Raw genomic sequence first — 12,719 nt, 5'->3', positions numbered from 1 at the left:
GTGTGGACGTGACAGGAGGGAGGCACCACACACCTCCACTAAGCACAGTGGAGGCGGGAGCTGCAAGAGAAGACCCGAGAAACTCTACTTACAGAAACTCCTAGAGTGTGAGTTCATTTGATGGAATATTCAGCACTCCCTATAATAGCCACTTCCCCCAACCCTTTCTGAAGGGGGTTACCTTAAAGTATTCTAAAACCTTTAGGGGATGGTGTTCAACATCAGCAGTGGAAGTGTCCGAAAATCAAGTTTCTGTTGGAAGCAGGACACCCAGCTCCCCCCGACACAGCAGTTCAAGGATTACTATGGAATGCTCCACTGATGAGGGAGCGTTAAGCAGGGCACACCTCAGGCAACCCTCGTAAACAGGTTTAGCTCCAGGGTGGGTCTAAAATGCTCGTTGGCGGTAACATTGTAATATGTGGGAGGTATCTTTGTTTGTATCTTTGTTTAAAGACTCTCTCCTCCCAACCTCGTTTTCAAAGAAGGGAAGACCATCCAGTTGCTTAGGTATATCTGTGCTTTGGGATACGTTAAAGTAAGTGAGGAACACAGCTTCCAAAATTGGTGGTCCTAAGTCACTTCAGGCCATCCTGTAGCAAACCTTCTGTAATTTAACTGACCTGCTTCTGCATACAAACGGACAGCATGGCAGGGATCGTGGCCGGACGCAGGAGGCTTTGCGTTTGGCATGCCCTAGGCCCTCAAGCGGCACTCCCGTGCAACAGTACTGGTTTATAGAGCCCTTCCTACTTGCACATTGTGTGGGTCAGCAACTAGAGCGCCACCCAAGATAGCGTCTTTTGGCGCCCCACGGGTGTTCTAAATCAACAGCCATAAAACAGCCTGATACATAGATTGCAATGAAAAACAAGCATTGGCATAGCCAATAGGTCTCTCCTTTGGGACCTTATGAGTGTTTACCTAGAGCTACTGGCTTTGCCAATGTCTTTAACAGTGGTTTGTATTCATGTCCTGAAAGACTGGACACACAGAAATCAGGCAATAACCACTTTGCTCATACTCTGTGGTAAAAACATCACTGTGGCAAATATTAATTGTGACGCCTCTGATCACCCCCTGGTTAGTTTGCAAAGGAATATTTTTATTTGAGGGGATACATGATGGCCCACCCTCCCTCCAACTGGCAAACAATGGATTAAAATTGAAATTACTTTTATATTAAAGCTGGAAAACTGGTGTTTCTTTAATGGAATCTACAGGATACCAGCTTCCTAACCCATCAACTGCAAAAAACAGAATGTCCAGTAGGGAGAAAGGTACACAAGCAGGGAGCAGGCTCAGACAAAGGGCAAGGGAGTTAGGCAACAGGTAGGTACAGGTGGGGTTAGGACAGTGAGTAGGCACAGCGGGAATGGGAAGCTGGGTGGTTAGGCAGGCACATGTAGTTTGAAAGGTAGAAAAGGCTATACAGGGAAAAAACTGCCAGAGACAGAGACGCTCGGAGGTAGTTGTTAGAGTGAGCTCAATCAGAAAGGGAAAACAGGGAGGTGGAAGAGATGCACAACTAGAGACAGTTATGAATAGGGGGCACTGTCAGTATGCACACAACAATGGAGTGGAAAAGAGGACCAAGAAAATGCAAGAGAGCGGACACGGTAAGAGTATATATAGGGTATGATGTGGGAAGATAGGGGCATGAAGATTTGGCAATTGCAGTAGGGCCAGCGTTAAAAGTGGGACAAAGGGGAAGGAAAGCATAGACACACACAGTAAGGCATGGGGTATACAGTGTGTGGAACTTACAGACAGTGTCAAATACAAGTGCCAAGCACAGCCACAAGCACGTCCTCAGGCTGCAATCCACATGTCACTTGTAAATGAGGTGTAAGTAAGGGCTCTGGAAGTCCCCTTCAGTGCTGCTTTCTATGCCAAATGACACGTAGACAGTGTTGAGGGAGATCAGAGGCATGTGAAGTTTCAGAGGCAGGAGGTGACACTTTTTTCAAGAAAAAGAATGGCACGGGCACGGACATGGAGGGCCCGATTCACAGAACTAACTTAAGACAAAATCCTAAACTTACTACCATTTTGGTATTCACAGAAGGCACTTACTCATTTCGGTATTCACAGAAGTTAGGAGTCCTAACTTTAGGACTCCTAAATGCCTTCTGTGAATACCAAAAGTCTTAAAGTTAGGATTGTTCTCAGTTTAGGAGTAGTAAAGTTAGAACTCCTAACTTTAAACTCCTAACTTTAGGACTCCTAAATGCCGTCTGTGAATACCGAAAGTCTTCAAGTTAGGATTTTTCTCAGTTTAGAAGTAGTACAGTTAGGACTCCTAACTTTAGAACTACTAAATGCCTTCTGGGAATACCGAAAGTTATGATTTTTCTCAGTTTAGGAGTAGTAAAGTTAGGACTCCTAACTTTAGGACTCCTAAACTCAGAAAAATACTAACTTTAAGACTTTCGGTATTCACAAAAGGCATTAAGGAGTCCTAAAATTAGGACTCCTAACTTCTGTGTACACCGAAATGAGTGAGTGACTTCTGTGGATACCAAAATGAGTAAGTGCCTTCTGTGAATACCAAAATGGTAGTAAGTTTAGGATTTTGTCTTAAGTTAGTTCTGTGAATCTGTGAATATATATATTTATATATATATATATATATATAGATAGATAGATAGATAGATAGATAGATAGATAGATAGATAGATAGATAGATAGATAGATAGACAGACAGATAGATAGATAGGTAGATAGATATGTGCATATATAGATATGGGCCTTGTTTTAGCATAAAAACCATTGTGTGGCTTTACCCCATACTCTGCTACAGAAGGGGCTTCTCAAATTTGCTAAAATCACTGGTGGTAACACCTAGATTTTTCACAAGCCGTGTGATTTTAGTAAACGGATGTCACAGGCCAGAACCACACTCTGAAAAGTGCTCCAGCTCCATACTCCAGTGAAATTTACCATCTGCCACTTTGATAGGCAGGTCAACATCTTGGCCACAGTCAGTTATCGAAGGCCATGGTCATGCCGTTTACAAGCAATTACTGTCATTACATTAAAACATCGGCCTGACCTCATGTACATTAAAGCTAGGTTGGCTATGATTGTATGTCTTTCTGAAAATTGGGTTATGATTCTAAAACTTTGGGACGCACTTATATATATTATTTTTCATGGAAAACTGGTACTTTTCTGGCTCCTCCTATAACTAATGTCCAGGATTAATGCCATAGTTTTGTCAGGCCCGAAGGTCGGTGGTTCTTAACCTTCGGAGTTCCGTGAAAACCCACTTATTCATTACTGGGATCCAAGGACTCCCACTGAATTATTATTGGAATCCAGGGCCCCCACTTAGTCATTACTGGAAGTCAAGAACCGGGCCTTCGTTATTTCAAGGATTTGAAGCACAAAGCAATGCACAGCCATTCTTTAAAAAAATACACAAATTATGAAAATGCTATTTAATTCACAAAAATAAAAGTTAAATGTTATTTTATTATAAGGTTGGATTTTTTTTTAATTCAGTTGAGGCCACCTGTCTCCCATAATATAGTCTTCATTGGGCGTTTGCACTGATCTCATAAAATAATCTGAGGAAAATAACCTTATTTTAGCCTTCAATTTCAAATACCTTCACATTTACAGAACATTCTTAATTTATCATATTTTCATTTTACATTAATCTCTTAATGTTCATTTTCGAAACTGTCATGAACCCTCTGAGTAGACCTTGCAGACCCCCTCGGCTACCTGGACCACAGGTGAAGAACCGTTGCCCTAGTTGTAGAGACGCGGTTCTTGACCTGTAGCCCATTAATGTCTGTGGTCTCTGAAGGCTACTCAGGGGATATGCAATGGTTTAGAAAACTAAATAATATTAGTAGATGAGGAAAGTATATATGTAGAAAAGAGTTACATTGAACATTTAAAAAAGATCTGTAAATGTCAAGGAATTTGAAATTGGTGCCTAAAAACTTAGAGGCAGATGATGCATCAGTTTCCTTGCGTCAGCATCAAATGTCCTTGCGCCACCATGGATGCGCTGTATTTACAATACAGTGCTCCATGGCGCAAGGATTAACAGATGCGTCAGGAATTCTGACCCATCTGCTGGCACAAAAGTGACGCATTGCTGGAGTTGCTTATGAAAGTGGCGCAACTTCAGCAATGCGCCAAAACAGATGGGTGAGTCCTATTTAAAAAGCCCTGCGTAGATTTCACTGCATCAGTTCTACATGGCTTTTTGCGTGGGAACGCCCACCCTGCATGCATTATACCTGGCGCAGGTATAATGTGGCGCAGGGCTTTACAACGTGACACATCTTCTTAGATGCATCACGTTGTAAATTGGCTGCATATTTTACGCCGCTGCTGCATCACAAAAGTGATGCAACGGCTGCGCAAAAATGGCCCATGGGGCTTGTAAATCTGCCCCAAGGTTAGCATCCTTAGCTTGATTCGTGGGAGCAATGCATGCAGAGTAAGAGATATTGTTATTTTAGAGCGCTACTGCTACCCGAAGGTGTCCTGGCGCTGTATGAAGTCCTGCCGAAACAGTAAGAGAATAGAAGAGGTACACTGATATTAACGAGTGAAAAGCCATGTTTTAATGCTTTCCTAAAGGCCAGGAGATTGGTCATATTTCTGTGGTATATTGGGAGATCGTTCCATGCCTTGGCAGCATTGGCTACAAAACTTCTGCCACCCCAACTGGCTTTTCCTACACAAGGCACCATCATAATTTTAGCATCTGATGACCTCAACGATCTTTTCGGTACAGACCAGCGTAACCTCTGTTGAAGGTAGTCTGGCCCGGCTCAAGTGAGACTCTGACATGCAGCAACAAAAAAGAGCCATGCATTAGGACCGAGAGAGACACCATAATAAGCTAGAGTTTAACATTTCACTTCGTCTTTTAGAAATGAAACTACATTTTGTAAAGCTCCAACCTTCCTATAAATGTATATTTGAATGTTGATTTTTTTTCTTTGCGACTTAAATATGTCATATCTAGTGTATTTGTGTGATGTATACCTGTTTCTGTATTTATGTGTATGGGTTTATGGTTCGAATTTTAGAGTGTACTTAGGCTGGGGACTCTGGCTTCACGTAGCGATTCAGTAGGGGTGCACAGAAGTTATAAAGTTAAGATGCGCTGCTGTAGTGGGTTGTAGAATAGAGACAGAAAAAAACTGTAACAAGCTGTAGATTAAAGACACAGCTCAGTAGCAAACAATGAATTAGACACAGGGCATCAGGAATTATGTAGACTAAATATTAAAAAAATTAGCAAGCTGTGGAGTAAAAAACAGGTAAACTCTAATCATCTGTAGTGTAAAGACAGGAACCTGTAGCAAGCTGTAGAACCAAGACAAGAAAAACTGCAGGGACACACAGACTCGAGACGAGGAAAACTGTTCTAAGAGATTAGAGATACTACAGGCTGTATCAAGAGATGCACAAACTGTGAACAAACACACAGGTGGCAGGATGCAGGCTAGAATAGAAGGTAGAGCTAAAGCACAGAATAGATGGTGCAGGCAGAAGAAAATACAAATGATGACAACTGTAGAAAACTATCACAATTTTTGCATTAGAGACTAGAAAAGTGCTGTAGGCTGTAAAGACAGGAAAAGAGTTGCATTTTGTAGACTAGAGTCAATGACATCAGTACTGGGCTCTAGAATACGCATAGTAAAAACAGTAGCAAGTTGCAGATTGAAGATACAGATGTGTAGTAAGATGTGGATTGGAGACGGGGAAACGTGTAGCATGCTGTAGCCTAAAGACAGCAAAGCTGTAGCAAGCTGAGGAGTAAAAAAGAAGAAAACTGCTGCAAGCTGTGAATTAAAGATGGAGAGATCGTTAGCAAGCGATACACCAAAGACATGAAAACTGTGGCAGCTGGCGAAAAAACTACAGGAAGCCATAGACTGGAGACAAAGAAAACTGTAGCATGTTGTAGAGTAGACTTGAGACAGTGAAAGCTGTGGGCAAGATGCCCCTGTTGTTTAATCTTTCAGATGTAAGTGCTTTCTGGCCAAGAGATAGAGGTGATTAGGCCCAGGTCTTTTGGTGGGTTGTCACAGTCTCCACCACAATCACAGCCTAAATGGAAACCAAAACCAACCCAGGCCAACGTGTTAAAACCAGCCCCAAAATGCTGTAAGCCGTAATTAGAATGTGTCAATGAAGCCATGGTTGGGTCATGGCAGCTCATCGTGCTCTAAAATCAGCTTTCGGTGAAATGCCAGAGTGGTAGAATGGCCAATCCGGCAGTGATCACAATATGGGGGGTCTCCACCCATTGGGTTGAGAGAAGATCCCCACCATGGTCCATTGTTACACTGAACTATCTCCGTAATGTCTGATCACATGTGTGACATTGTTTGTCATTTCTCTTTCTCCACAGGCAACACCAGCATGGTCAACGCCCAAGGTCCAAGCACGAGACTTTCATCGCTCCCCCAGAACTCGCCTCTCATTGAGGAGCGACTGCAGAGAGAGGACGAGATGGTTAGAAGTCACAGACCTACCTTGCCCCCTTCCCCAGGAGACTCATTTCTAAGCCACAGCAGAGGTTCCCATGGAGCTGTCTATTCCCTCGGGTCCTGTTTGTTCCCTGTGTCTTGTCTGTTGTCCTTTGTGTTGTCCACTGCTCCACATCCTATTATTTACCTACAGTTTGTCAGTCTGTTAGTTGCCCCTGTTGCTTGTCCCTTCACCTCCATGTCATCAGTTTCCCTACTTCCTTTCTGGCCGCCTACTTCCTGTCTATTCCATTACTTCCGGCCCTTCCTCCTCAGCCGCCTGCTTCCACGTGTCCTGTCTAACCACATGTTTCAATGTTTGTTGCAACGTTCCCAGTGAGGTGTTTGCCCGTGACTGGAATTCACACTGCGTACAGAGGGTACTTCCTGTGCTGAAGATTGCCCCGCATCATTTTCCTCCGCGTGATGGGAGGGACAATGGAGGAGATTGGTGGTTGGGGGTAAGGACCAATTCAGCCTTCCGTTCTCTCAGATGCCGAAAGGGACTACTCATCGAATCGTGAATTTTAATTTAATACCAATAAACATTTTATTTTCTATAAAAACAAAAAAATGTAAAAAATCTATATTAAAAAAACAATCACCCAAAATGTGTGATGCTTTGTTTCCAGGACCTGAAAGTGTGTTTATGAACTAAAATGTCATCAGTTTCACGATTAGGTGTTAGGTCATACTGACTTTGTGTCTGTATCATAAAGGTAAGCCAGCCTGATGCTGCATGTTGAGCTAGAGAAGGGTTGCAATGTTATCTGTGTTGCAGAAATGAAGTGCACGATGAGTATAAAGTATTTGCTTTATTCACGGCCTCCACCACCTTGCTTTCTCCATGCCTGTTTGGGTGATCTGCTTCTCTGATGGGAGCTGAAGCTGTATCTCAAGCTGCTCCATATAAAAACGATGCTCAACTGGTAATGCCCATGTACATCTATCTGTATGTTTGGATCCTTCTCCATTAATGTGTGTGTTTAGCTCCAGCTCACATTATTTTCTCTGCTTTGTGGTATGAACTGGAACTTGCTCGAAGGTCAGAGACTGGTGATTTCCCGTCTTCTATATAACTTAGCAATCTATGAGAAAGCATTCTCTGCCCAGGTGCCGGATTTCCTATCACCTACTATCTTTGTCTCTGAATTGTATCCACATGACCATCCCTCTGCTTCTTTTAATTCCACACATCACGCAACCACCCAGTTCTCTGAGTACCACCCCTCACCCACCTCTCGTCTCCTCTTTTTATCATGCCCTGATCATTCTTCCATTTCTCTGGTTTCCATCTGAAAACCCACCGTCCTCTTCACCAGATATCCCCCCGTGGCCAACTTCCTTCTTCTGCAAATACCGTCTGTGGGAAGATTTTCAGCAGTCCCAGGGCACAAGGGGTTACTGGACCAAAGCTTCAACAGTGAGAGTATTTTCTCCCTGGTGTCTTGGGGCTTTAAATTACTGTTCAACCCAAACCTGAGCACCAGGTACACCCCTTTAGCAGTTGACCTTTATTTTTGCAAAGTCGGGCAGTTCAAGACTTACACAAGGGCGTGATGTAGGACAGAAACTCAGAAATCAACGAGACCCATAAAAACATTTAATAAAATCAAACTTCCATTTCTTTGATTATCATCTGAAGCACATCCTCTCCTATATCTATAACTCCTCAATCAACCAGCTTCTGTATATATCACACCTTGATCAACTGCCTTCTGTAAAAGTCACATCATCCCTTGATAAAACAACCTTTTCTCTAAATACAATCACATGAACAACTGTTCCATTCTCTGAATTTAGTCTTCTGCCCTACCTCCCCTGTTGTAAATACAACCCTTCAACCAACTGTCCCCGTCTAGAAATACAGCCATTTGGCCAACCATTTGCTTCTTTCTTGCCAACCTGCAACCAACTATTTACTTGTTTTGATGCTACCCCGCAACCAACCACTAACTCCTCTGAATATTTCCTCTAAAGAAATTTCCTTTTCTTCAAATACCTTCTCATAAGCAACCACTCACTTCTTTGCCTACAGTCCTATGAGCGATTTCCTACCTTTGTACGTACCACCCCTCAATCAGTAATCATTGCATCAAAATAATGCCACCTGGTCAACTACCTTTTAATACCATCCTCAAGCCAACCACACTCATGTTCAAATATCAGCCCTCGACCAAATGTCCTCTTTTCGAAATGTCTTCCATGATCTTTCATCCACTTCTTTAAACCCCCTCTACGGCTAATGTCCTCTGTTTGTAAACCCAGCAGTCCTCTCCACTGAATATCACCTTTGGCCAACCGCGCTGTCCTCTGACTACCATCCAAGGACCAGCCAACAACTTCTCTTAATATCATCTCATTGTCAACAGTCCTGCTCTGTGAAGCTCACCCCTTCTTCAGCTGACTTCCTCTCTAAATGCCATCCCTCTGCGGTCTCCTTTGAACTCAATGCCACTTTTCTGAGGCAAGCTTCCTATGACTAACCATCCTCGCCTCTGAGTTCCATCCAAACAACAGCTTATTCGCTGAATGCCTCTGTGATCATCTGTCCTATTTTCTGAACATAACTATCCGATTTTATACTCAGGAGTGTCTACTAGCTACAAAAACTGCACTGGGAGTGGCCACCACCCCCCTGGAGGATTTGTTGGACACCTGTGTCATGAATGGGAGGTGTGAACTAACTTGAATTGTTTATTTGCATTGTTGCTTCAGTTGTGTTGTCTTGGAAGTAGCCGAGGAGCTTGCGTCATCCCTGGGGGTGCTTGCATTGTCCATGCAGCGCGTATTCTTTATCTGGGGGTCGTACACGGGCTTGAATTATCCATGGGAGTCACTGATGCACTTGCTTGGTCCATGGAGCGCGCATGTCCATGGGTGAAAGCAGAGTTATTAGTCACCCCTGTGACCCATGAAGCTCTTCCATCCTCCAAGGGAGCTGAGGATGTGTCTCATGGTCCAAGGGGGCAGACAAAGACCCCTCAGTGTGCACGGAGCTGTAAATTGGCCGTCACCGTCCATGGCAGCGATTGTGAGTGCGTTGTGTCGTCCATTGGGAGACAGAAGACCGCCTCCAGGGAATCCTCGCGCACCCTCTGCTGCCTCCCGCTGGTGCGAACTCCATCCGTCTCTCCCACACTCTCTGTTCACTGACATCTTGGTCTGCTGGGCCTCTGATGTGCTAACTAGCATGTCAAGGGCCGCACACCACGCGAATAAATGGGCCTGGCGTCTAATCGCATATCTGACAGCGGATTTTCCTTTCTGGCTGGCGTCCTCCTCTCATCGTCCCCGGTTGAAAGTAGGGTAGGTGAGCTCTGGCGCGGCCGGATTAGCGCCCTCAAAGCCAGCGGTTTAGAAAAGGGAGACAAACGCGGCGGCGAGGAGTCGGACTAATTCCCTTCCCAGCTCTCCGATGAATAGCGCCGATGCCTATCTGTGTAATGAGGCGCTGGGCAGGCGCGGCTGCCAGGCCTTTGAAATCGCCAAGACGAGGAGCGAGGGGTCAGCGGGGGCGCGCGATAACTGTGCCAGCGGGAGCGCGCGCACTGCGAGGCCGCGGGGGCACCCAGTGATCAAGGGGATACAATGGCGGCTTCAAATCTGTGCCTCTCACATCCCCGTCTTCAGCGTTGTCTCATTCTGCCAGAGCCTTCGCTGATGGCCTTTCATCTATTCTTATTCCATTCTTTATTTCTTTTTTGCCTTCAATCTGTTTCCATCTCTGTTTTACTTTTACTCCCATCCTCCGCAATCTGAATTGGCGTCCACTGAGTCTAAACTCTCCAAGGGGTGGCGGTCCCTCCGTTACAGACCCCCTCGTTAGAGGCTTGTGAATGAGGGCAGACAAGGTGAATGCATAGAGCGATAAGGGGTTGTCCCTCCAGCGGTAAACCCCATTGGTGGAAGCCTTGTGTCTACGCCCGGAAATGAATGAAAACGACTCTAGTTTTCAAGTCAATCCAGTCAATGAATAATAAATGCGTTCTTTCTCTCTCTACCAATATGCATCATTTGAACACTCAGATCCTAATATATATGTGCCATACTACCATTACTGTAAAGCGCTCTGGTATCCTTCGGGATCTTGTTCGCGCTATATAAAACGTTATAAATAAATAAATAAATCAAAGAGATCTATGGCATGAACAGAGGATGCTCCACTTCCTCCAGTGGGTCTGTTCCCACCCCAGCCCTCAGAAATGTCAATCCACATCTCCTGTTTGGGGATTGCAGTCCTCTCTTCCACTAGCCCCCTCCTCAGGTCCCATGTTTCCAAAATGAACCCATGGTCTTTATCTCATGTAGCATCCACAGGCCCACACATGCATCCCAGCACAATCAAGGAAGCATCATGGGTTGTCTGGCACTACACATAGCCATCCCGGCCAGGGGTGAGTTATGCACACAGCTACAGAACTTTACATGAGTGGGTCTGTAGGCACCACTCCAGTGACACAGGCAAAAAGGCAGATTCACACTACTGATTACTATTGAAAATAAAACGGATGTGTTGCTACCACTATATGGTGCCACTTGGTGTTCTCTTCTCAGTCTAGCAAGACAACATTGTCATGATACAGGCCTAGATCATGACATACATGCAGGAGTCACGTTCGCCCATGACCAAAAATCATTACCAGTATTCCAGATATCCATGCAGCTGGGCCACTCTGGGCAGGTTGTGCACATCCGTCACCATGGAAAGGACTTTTTCGTACCAACAGACACACCTCCCAAATGAGACTACCCCAAACCAACTCCAAACCTGGAGAATTTGGGTAGTTAGAGCAACAAAACCTACAAGTAAGTCCATATGCATTCCTGTGGTTTAATCCGGCTGTGCACTCTGGTACTAAATCAAACCTTGCAGTGAAATAGACCATCTTAACAAGATGGTATTCTCACCCATCATAACCATCTACCACTATATTGCTTCTGATCCACCTGCCCTAAAAATCCTGTGGCAAACAAGAATGGGCAGAATGTGCACATGGCATACACTATTGTAAAGCACTCCTTCTCAATGACCATCCAGTTCTTCTCCCTGGGTAGTTATCTCCTACTAAGAAAGGCCACTGGACGTGGTCTACCTTTGTCAACTAGTTGAGAAAGCACAGCCCCAACTCCTTGGTCAGAAACATCAGTCTCAATAATTAAAAGTTGACTCTAGTCAGGTACTCTTATCGCAACACATAGTGCCTTCTTCAGCTCTTCAAATACTCTTTGACACTCCTCAGTCCAGATCATCTTCCTACACTGCTTCTGGCCGTCAATGCAGACAATGGGGCAACTCTACTTCTATAGTTAGCAACAAAGTTCCTGTAATACCGCATGAGTCCTAAAAAGGCCCTCACCTCAGTCTGGATAGTGGGCACCTCCAACTACATGACAGACTGTATCTTGACACTAAATGGGCGAACCTGCCTGTTACCCACCTCATGGCCAAGGTATAGAGGACAGCCCCACCTGGCACTTGGTTGTGTTGATGGTCAGTTTTTCCTCCTGTGTCCTATCCAACACCTGTCCTAGGTGCCTCAGATGGTCCTGCCATGAATTGCAAACACAGCAAAGTCACCTGGCATAGAAAATGCATTCTTGTTCTTTGCACTTCTTCAAAGGCAGATCTTCAAAGTAACAGTAAAGCAGTGAGGCTTTACTGTTACTTTGAAGATCTGCCTGAACCATGACTTACCGTTTCAAGAGCCTCCAGATCTCTTAATCTTAATAAGACGCCATATAGACGCTGATACAATCTTCCGTTTAATCATTACTTGTTGGTCTAGCAATAGCCCTGAAGAAGTCTGTGGTCTATACCACCTAAGACGAAACACGTGTTGTCGGCTAGATTCCTTTAAGAAGAATTACATCACAATAAATGACGAGACGAAGATCATTTTGTTTGTGATTCATTCAAAGACTTTATTGATTACTGTTATCAGCTCAGGATATGTCTTGCTTCTTGATTATGGGGAGATAAAGTTGGTTCCCTGGTCTGAGATTACGATCCTTGGAAATTTAACCCCCGAAAAGATCCCAAGGACAGATTTTGCTATGCCTAGCAAAAAGGGGGACTCAGTTGTTCTATCCGGATCCCGGTAGTGATGGGTAGGCACAAGAGCTTGGACCAAGGCTCTGAGAACCATTAAACCCCTATTGGCTCTCTCCCTTGAAGTCACACCTACCGGGTACTGTTGACATCTG

At 44.5% G+C, this 12,719-nt stretch overlaps 1 protein-coding gene across 1 annotated transcript in view; it reads left to right on the top strand.

The window, feature by feature from the left end:
• The window catches only part of CDH24 (cadherin 24), a 799,438-nt gene extending 792,327 nt beyond the window's left edge, over positions 1 to 7,111 (top strand). The window contains exon 15 of the mRNA XM_078644893.1: positions 6,395 to 7,111. The gene's annotated coding sequence lies outside the window, so the exon portion shown is untranslated. The remainder of the gene's footprint in view (positions 1 to 6,394) is intronic.
• The last annotated feature ends 5,608 nt before the right edge of the window (positions 7,112 to 12,719 follow it).

This window comes from Lissotriton helveticus, chromosome 5_1, assembly GCF_964261635.1.
Source record: "Lissotriton helveticus chromosome 5_1, aLisHel1.1, whole genome shotgun sequence".
Taxonomy (NCBI): domain Eukaryota; kingdom Metazoa; phylum Chordata; class Amphibia; order Caudata; family Salamandridae; genus Lissotriton; species Lissotriton helveticus.
This window is presented reverse-complemented; position numbering and strand designations above follow the sequence as displayed.